General features: G+C 36.2%; 1 long non-coding RNA gene across 1 annotated transcript; it reads right to left on the bottom strand.

Annotated features, from left to right (window-relative positions):
- Positions 1 to 3428: 3428 nt before the first annotated feature.
- Positions 3429 to 4889, bottom strand: LOC131603838 (uncharacterized). Its single transcript, XR_009284531.1, has 2 exons — positions 4256 to 4889; positions 3429 to 4161 (listed from the first exon to the last, which is right to left on the bottom strand). It is a non-coding gene; the product is annotated as an uncharacterized LOC131603838 (long non-coding RNA).
- Positions 4890 to 9289: the final 4400 nt, after the last annotated feature.

Below are 9289 nucleotides of genomic sequence, written 5' to 3'. Positions count from 1 at the left end.
ACATTTATATATACGAAAAGCAAGTGATATCTTTTGTAGGTTTACTGTTCTGTATGTTGTCGCTAGTAATGTCAGGTGTGTTATTCAATGAGTTATCAATTTTCTTGCAACACTAACAAATTCATGTTCTTTGTTATTTGGTTCCTGGTTTGATAAAGTGACTCAAACCCAAAAACAGAGGTCCGAGTTTCTTTGAGTTCTGATATAGTTGGTATGACTAATACCTCAACATGTAAAGAATTGAGCGCCTATAACAATTAGAGATTGAGTTTTGATGTTAGCAAAATGAAAGATCCAAAGGAAAACAGATAAAATGAATGTGCAACATTATCCTTTCCTGGCAGGAAATCTAATAGAATGGGTACTACATAATAATGAATGAACAAGAAATTAAAGATTATCTCTGATACCATGATGTCATTATCTATGATACTAATTACGTATAAGCAGTGTGTGTAAGTATGCTAGTCACGTGTGTGTTTTTGTGTGTATTATGTCATTTTAATACTAAGTGATGTAGTATTTATGCAAGCATATATAATAATGAATGCCATGCAAATAGTAGTGTTATCAAGAGTGAGTGTTCTGTTTTATGTATGTATAATTGTGATATAGGTATCAATTTGCTTTGTGTTAAGACCTATATGTTGTGTGTGTGTTATACTGTGTGTCATTGATGTGATCATTATAGTTATGCGTGTTCGTTGGTACAGGTGTATAAACATTGTTTTCTGTCTAGTTTCTCAGTACTTAGTAGTTTATGCAAACGTGCTCTTAATAATTGCGTTTTCGAGTGATACTAATAATATGCATGAGCATGTATTCGTGTGTATCATAACACCATGTATTGTATCTTATGCAGCATGATGCATGTATGTGTATGGTATTTTAGTGTTGTTTCTCATATCAAAATTGTTGGTGTGTGATTATATGCTAGTAATATTGCCTGACAATTGTACGTGTCACTATGCATGCTGTTGCATTGTTATAATATTGTGTTGTGTTGTGTGTTAGTGTGATGTAACATCATTGTTTACATGTGTGTCTTGTTATTTTTGAACTGTGTGTTGTGTGTGCATCTTGATCTTTTCTGAATGTATTCTACACTGATTGTGGTTGCGTAGCTAAAAACATTATCTTCTCCTACATACGCAATTTGATTGTTGTTGTGCTTTGACTATTGTGCGTGGATTTGCTTTATATTTAAGTGTCTGTTGTCTTATTGATGTTTAAGCATTATACAGTGGTGATTTTCTGTTCACAATGAAATAGTAGTTGTTGTGTGCTTGTGCATGTTAATGAAAACATATGATCATTGTTATTGTGTGTGTGTGTGGTAAGTAGTGAATCATCCAGTGCAAAGCAAGCTACTGAATGCTCGTTCATAAGGCAGCCATTATGCTCTAATACGTGAGCAGTTTCGCATGTCACTTTGATAGATGTATGTGACATATTGAAACCCTGGAAATCAATCAGCCAAACCACCTATTCTTGTTTGTTTTGAAGATTTAGAATAGCATTCTCCATGCAGTACACCGTGATGTTCCTTTAGATTCCATCTGTCTTTATTACACAGTCAGCATAAAAAAAATATACATGTGCCTGAGTCAACTACACAGTCAACATCTGTGGTAATAGGGTGTGGTAAAATTGATGTTTTGGTTTTATAAGGGGCGGATAAAAAAAAACTTCAGGGGGGCAAAACCGAATCTCGCCCTAATGATAGGGGGAATTGTATATTTAACCCAATATTTTACTTCTCATTGTGTTTTTTAGGATCTTACCACGAGGGAGACAATTGGTATTACTGAAGAAAAGGAGGGTTTATACTACTTTTTTTAGGAGCCAGATGGTCTAAAGGTGTTGTCCTTTTATAGAGAGTCTGAGTCTTTCTATTTTGTCTCACAAATTTGGCTTCAGAATAAGCGCCTTAGACATCTTCAATTTCATATAATTAAATCTATGTTTCTGTCTTTGTTCTTGTAACATCATGTTGAGTCTTCTAAGTGTGATGTTTGTTATTTAGCAAAACACAACCATGTCTCTGTTCCTCCCTTTTTTAATAAAAGTGTTGAACCATTGTATGTTATTTGTTATGATGTTTGAGGGCCTTCCTCTACCTCTAACATTTTTGGTTCAAAATAATTAGTCTTTTTTATTAATGATTATACTTGAGTAACTTAGATCTTCCTGATGAATAATAAATCATAAGTACAACAATTATTTATCCAATTTTATAATATGGTACCAACACAGTTTGGAAAAGGTATAAAAAGAATTTGATCTTACAATGGTAAATAATATATCAATAATGCATTTTCCAACTTCACTAGTAAACATGACATTATCCATGAATTTACGTGTATCAACACCTTTTAAGAAAATGATGTTGCAGAAAGAAAAAAATCCTCATTTACTTTAAGTTTCTCGATCTTTCTTATTTCAAATGTATGTTCTCAACTCTTATTGGGGAGAGACGGTTCTCACTGCTACCTATCTAATGAATCGGGTCCCATCTGAAGTCTTAAGTAACGTGAATCCCATTTAATTTATGCTCACGAGGGTTTCCTCTGTTCCCATTTTCAAATTTTTTAGTCTCGTGTGTTTGGTTGTGTTGTGTTTGATCGTGTTCATAAATAATACTGCAACAACTTGGATCTCAGTGATGTTAGATGTATCTTTTGGGCTTATGCACAAAACAAAAAAGAGAGTATAAATGTCATCATCATCCTTGTTGATTTTTTTGTCTCCAAAGATGTCACATGTCAAGAAAATGTACCATACTTTATTCATTCCCAGTCTAAGGGGGAGAACATAATGACTTAGAGTTTAAGTGCCTTACCCTTGGTCCTAGCCTCCCTAAAGCACATATTCATGTCCCCACTCCTGAACTTGAGTGTATGAACATTCCTAGTTCTCTAATGGTTGAACCTGAACCTAATTCTATAATTGTCATGGTCAACCCACTCTATAAGCAAATTCAATCGTCTGAACTGGAGGTAAGCACTAGAAAAATATTCTTCTATTGTAATTCTAAAATTTCATATACTTGTGATGCTAACCTATATGATTTACTTATTTTTTTTGAGAAATGGTAAGATGTCATGTCCTTTTACACACACACACACACTGTCATACCCCAAAATTTGCCCTCTTGATTTTATATCATCTGCATACGTCCATTAGGACACTAACATAACTTCGCAGTTATTAAAAAAAAAATCATCAAAAAAATTCATGCGTGTGTTCATTTTACGCATTTTAATTCCATTGAACGATTTAATAGCTTTAATGTTTATTTCACTAATTCTTTGAATTTATAGTTTTAATATTTAATTCAATTTTAATGTAAGTTGAATTTTAATTATTAAATCAGGTAATTTTATCATACTATTATTTTTGTTCTTTCATTTTTTCAGATGCAAATATCCAAGAAATCTCCAGAGGTCCATTGTCTATTTTTTAGTAAGGCCCAAGTTACACATTAAAAAACCCTAAAAGCTATGCTATAAAAGGAGGAGCCATAATTCACAAAAGGGAGAAAAAACCTAACCTATTCCCACGATTGGTAACTCATACAACCCTTATTCACTTTCATACACTCTCAATCCCTCACGTACAAAAGGAGTTCACACCATCCTTTTTTTTATATACACTTTTCATCGCGAACAATTTCACACAAGAAAGGAAGAAAATAGTGTTGTCACTCCACCAAAGTTAATCTCAAACTTCCTCCAAACCGTTAATTGCAATCTTCCTTAAAACCTGAACCATGTTCACCAGAATTCCAGAAAATTGATCCATATTTTCAACCTTTTCATCAACCAATTCTCCATCACAAGCTGTAACGTTACTTCTTCCCAATCCTTCTGCAGAACCTTCATCCATTAGCGTAAAACCACTAATCCATCAATTAAACATATTCACAGTTCCATCATCATAAAACCTGCCAAAAAAGCAACAGTAATCCAGCGGTTAGTCAATACAACAACAGCTTGACGCTCAACAATCACCTTCACAAATCGTACAAGAAGCTTTAATTCAACGCATCTTTATCGACTTAAGAAATCGACTCGTCAGACAAAACACAATAGCTTGAAATCATCACCGATTTGCTACGTCACTTCTCTTGAACCACCAACAACCGCTCAGAGCACGTGCCTGTTACGGATCAGTTTCCACGTCAACACGAGTGACGCCGGTACACATCAACAAACAGAAGTGGGAAGAATAAATCAAAGGAAGATCACTGAACCTGAGCATGAGGAGGGTCTCATCTCTGTCAATCTGAAGCGCACATGGTAAATAAATTGCCGACGATTGTTCCACGCATAATCGCTTCGTCCACCTCCTCGCCGTCAAGCCCATGGTCGCTGCACCACGCGCAGAACCACCGCGCGAGAAATTCGTGCTCACAAATCTCCGACGAGCACCTCGCCAACAACCGCAACGCAACACAGAGTGCCAACAACCGCAACGCAACACAGAGCACCGACGACTACGATTCAACTTCAGCCAACCTGTTCAGTAGATCCTTCGAACAGCCGCTCCGCGCCGACAACCAAAGACAGCTGCAAGGACGATCGGAAGTATCCCGACAGCCTCCTCTCTAACGTTACGTCGGAACCGCCCTTAGATCCATGTGAGTTTTCACCTGTCTTTCCTTTCATTTGATCTCATGAGTTTCTGGGTGATTGATTTGGTAAATATTTGCTTTGTTTCTTTTGTTAATTGTTTGAATATGGGAAAAGAGATGAACTGATATTGTCGTTTTGGTTTTCTTCTGATAACACCGTGTTTTGCATCCAAACTGTGAGATCTACAAGTTTATATATATATGTATATATCCAATTACCTTGCGTCTAACTTTTCAAGAGTTGAAAAGTCAAAATCACCCACTATTGTTTCTCATATAATTAATTGGCTTTAGTTTTAATTCAAATAAGGACTACTCAGTGGAACCCATAGAAACTAGAACTCCCTTTATTTTCTATCTTTTTTATTTAATTGTGCTGTGTGTTATATATTAGGTATAGTGTAGAATGTCTATTATATTTCATGTTCAAATTTGTCTCACGTTAATATAGTTTTTATAAATAAAACTATTAATTTGTAAATAAATCACTAACTAAAGAATCAAAAATAAAAAAAAATAAGTTTAGAAATAGATTTTACATTTCATATAAAATACAAAAACACTTTTGTTTTATTTTATTAGCACTAGATTAATTAGTTTATTAAACTTTTTTGTTCTAATTAGTTTTTAGTCTTATCAAGTTAATTTTAGTCTAATCGTTAAATTATTTATTATGTTATAAAAAATAATAAAAAACAACACAAAAATATTATAATTAATCTTTTAGAGTTTAATATGCTTGATTTTTTTATATTTCACTTTGTTAATCGTAATTAAAATGTGTCAATATTTTTATCATTCTTCATGCTTCATTTTCTTATATTTGTACTATCATTTTCTTTGTTTATTGCGAGGTACACTCGAGCTGTTCATCTACTCTCGTGAATATTTGCAAATTCATCCCCAATCTCCTCCACTGGATTTGGCTAATTCCAAATCTAAAGGACCAGAACGCGCTGCCCCACCATAGACCGCCAACCATATCAGATCAAACACAAAGCTAAGTACCTTTTATTATTATTCTATTTATTTATTTTTAATTTATTTATCCTTTTATTTTTAGGGTTAACTCAATCGCCCTCGAACCTGATAATGCACTCACCCTCGTTTGTTTGCCATGTTTCTTTCTTTCAGGGTTTGTCAAATGCCAAAGCTACGTCATTGGTAACCCTAAATCTTTTCTGTTTCTATTATTATTACTTATGTCAACCCTATTAAGGGATCCGCTGGTTTCATTCTCCCTCCCCCCATATTTGTTAATTATTTGTTAAACTGCGTGGTTAGTAATTTAGGGAGTGCAACTCTGAATCAATTAGAATCATTAAATACAAGATAAATAACTGAACTGAACCACATGATTGTTGCACACACGCACTCTTTTATGGTAACCTCTCTGTTGCCTTGTTGCCTGTTGCCTGTTGCCTTTGTGTTTTTTTGCAGAATAAGCCATGTCCCTCGAATACGAGGATACCTCAGCCTGTTGCCTCGATAATTAAAAGGTCATACGATCCTAAATGATGCTGCCTTCGATACACAAAAATGACCTCGACCCTCGGAAGTTGCCTACGAAGAAAGGCTGAGGTATCTTCTGGTTGCCTAACGAAAATGGCTTATTCTGATCCTTGCCTTAGACTACCTGCCCTTCTATGGCATGGGACAGTCTTATGGCAAAGGATGCTTCGATGACCCTTCAACCTCCAAACGAAAGGCTTCCTGCCCTCTTATGGCAAGGATAGACCCTTTCATTCTGAAAGGCTAAAAAGAGACCTATCATCTGAGTTTAAGGTAATTGCCCCTAATTGCCTTGCAATGCTCAAACCTTTTTATTACATTCTTTCTCATAATTTTTCAAAAGGGCAACGCTTATTCACAAGCTAAAGTCCCTATCTCTTTCATCTACATTTTCTAAACAAACGAGCAAGCAAAGCAATTAAGAGCCCATGGAAAACCATGGATGCAAAGGGTGCCTTACACCTTCCCTTTGCATAAATTACCCCCCGAACTTAGATTTCTTAAAAAGGTTTTTTTTCTGTTTCTTTTTGCCTTTCCGAATTTGTTTGGATAAAATAAAAGTCGGTGGCGACTCATGCTTAACCGCGACATTTCGATCGATAAAAAGTCAGTTCACCGTGTTACACACACACACACACACACACACACACACACACACACATATATATATATATATATATATATATACACACACACACACACATACACACACACACACACACACACACACACACACACATATATATATATATATATATCTTATTTATAAATTTTTCTCTTCTAAGAAACTTTATCCACAATATTAGAGTTTTATTGAACGTGTTGACTCTGTGAGAAATCCATCATCTCTTCAATAGACATCGAAAAATAAAAACTAGGTTCAAGATAGGAATGAGTAAATGAAATCACTTGATAAAATGGGACTTGGAAAATTGATGAAAAATCTCCATAAGTCATGACGTGGAGTTCGAGGGAGAAGATTGTTGGGATTTGAGTGTTCAAGAAGACATGTATGATTTTCTTCCTTAGTTTGAAGAAGAAGACAAAATGAAACAACCAATGATAGAGGAACAAATTACACCACTTGCTTCAGCAACACCAAGGTTGGATTAAACTATCTCAAGTGAAAGGACACACAACTAAGGAGCATTGAAAAGCTTTATGAGGTAACCAAAAACCAAAACAACATTAACCTTTTTGTGAGATATTGGATCGAACTCTAGTATTGTCGAAGGGTAGCTTCTTGGTTCGACAGTTCGACAGAGTTAAGCATGAAGTCGAAGGATTGTTCACATGCTGGTGTCGAAGTGTGCATGCTGTAGTCGAAGATGGGTCTAGCATGCAGATGTCGAAGATGCTAGGGTTGTTAGCATGTTAAATTAGGTTTTAGTGTTTAAACCCTAATTTGTTAAGTTAGCTTGTTTATTAAGTTGGCTTGTGTAATGGGCCTTGCTGAAAAAGCCCATTAGTTAGTATGTTAGGTTTTATTATAAATAGCATACTAGTCTCTCATCATTGCTAAGCTGCAAATCCTAATTTAGGGTGAGAGAGGTTATTTGTTATTCTTGTAAACTTGTAATCTTGTTCTAAGAGAAAGTGAAAGAATAGCAGTTATAACCAATTATTGTGTTCCTCTTCTTCCGTGTCCTTTATTCATCCCTTATTTTATACTTTGTTCGTGGCATTGAATTCACAACAAATTGGTGCGGTGAGCGTGGAGAAGATGCCTTCAACAAATTATGAGATTGAAAAGTTCACCGGAGTGAATGATTTCGGTCTGTGGCGCTTGAAGATGAAAGCCCTACTGGTTCAGCAGGGTTGTTTGGAAGCGTTGAAGGGAGAGGCAGCCATGAATGCAGAATTGACGGCAGCGGAGAAGACGAATATGATCGAGAAAGCACACAGCGCAATTTTGTTGAGCCTTGGTGATAAGGTTCTCCGGCAGGTATCAAAGGAGACGACGGCATCAGGGTTATGGGTGAAACTTGAAAGTTTGTATATGACCAAATCGCTGGTAAATCGACTCTACCTGAAGCAAGCTTTGTATTCATTCAAGATGATTGAAGACAAAGTATTGGCTGAGCAGTTGGATATGTTCAACAAGCTGATTCTTGATCTTGAAAATATTGATGTGAAGATCGATGATGAAGATCAAGCGCTGTTACTACTGTGTTCTTTGCCTCGATCACATGCTCACTTCAAAGAAACTCTCTTGTATGGAAGGGAGTCCCTGACGTTTGAAGAAGTTCAATCAGCCTTGTACTCTAAGGACTTGAATGAACGAAAGGAGCATAAACCTTCGACTATTGGCGAAGGTTTGGCCGTTAAAGGAAAACTCTTACGAAAGGATGGTAAGTTCGACAAGAAGAAAGGCAAAAGCCAGTCGAAGACTTACAGTGGCGAAGCATCTGGCATTCGATGCTACCATTGTAAGAAGGAGAGTCACACAAGAAAGGTGTGCCCTGAACGCTTGAAATATCATGGAGGTAAGGATAATGGCAACGCTGCCATTGTTCAAGATGATTTCGAATCATCTGATGTTCTTGTGGTTTCAAGCAGTGACTCTAAGAAGGAGTGGATTATGGATTCAGGTTGCACTTGGCACATGACTCCAAACAAAGACTTGTTCGAGGAATTATGTGATCAAGATGGTGGATCAGTATTGCTGGGAAACAACAAGGCTTGCAAGATTGCAGGTGTTGGATCTGTAAGATTCAAGCTCCATGATGAGTCAATAAGGTTGTTGACTGAAGTCAGGTATGTTCCTGATTTGAAGAGAAATCTGAAGGATAGAAAAACACTTAGAAAGGGGGGGGGGTTGAATAAGTGTAGCTTTAAAAAACTTGACAGATAAAAATAAATTGCACAGTTATTTTTATCCTGGTTCGTTGTTAACTAAACTACTCCAGTCCACCCCCGCAGAGATGATTTACCTCAACTGAGGATTTAATCCACTAATCGCACGGATTACAATGGTTCTCCACTTAGTCAGCAACTAAGTCTTCCAGAGTCTTCTGATCACACACTGATCACTCCAGGAACAACTGCTTAGATACCCTCTAAGACTTTTCTAGAGTATTCTGATCCACACGATCACTCTAGTTACAACCTGCTTAGATAACCTCTAAGACTTCCTAGAGT

Source organism: Vicia villosa, linkage group LG5 (genome assembly GCF_029867415.1).
Source record: "Vicia villosa cultivar HV-30 ecotype Madison, WI linkage group LG5, Vvil1.0, whole genome shotgun sequence".
NCBI lineage: Eukaryota > Viridiplantae > Streptophyta > Magnoliopsida > Fabales > Fabaceae > Vicia > Vicia villosa.
This window is presented reverse-complemented; position numbering and strand designations above follow the sequence as displayed.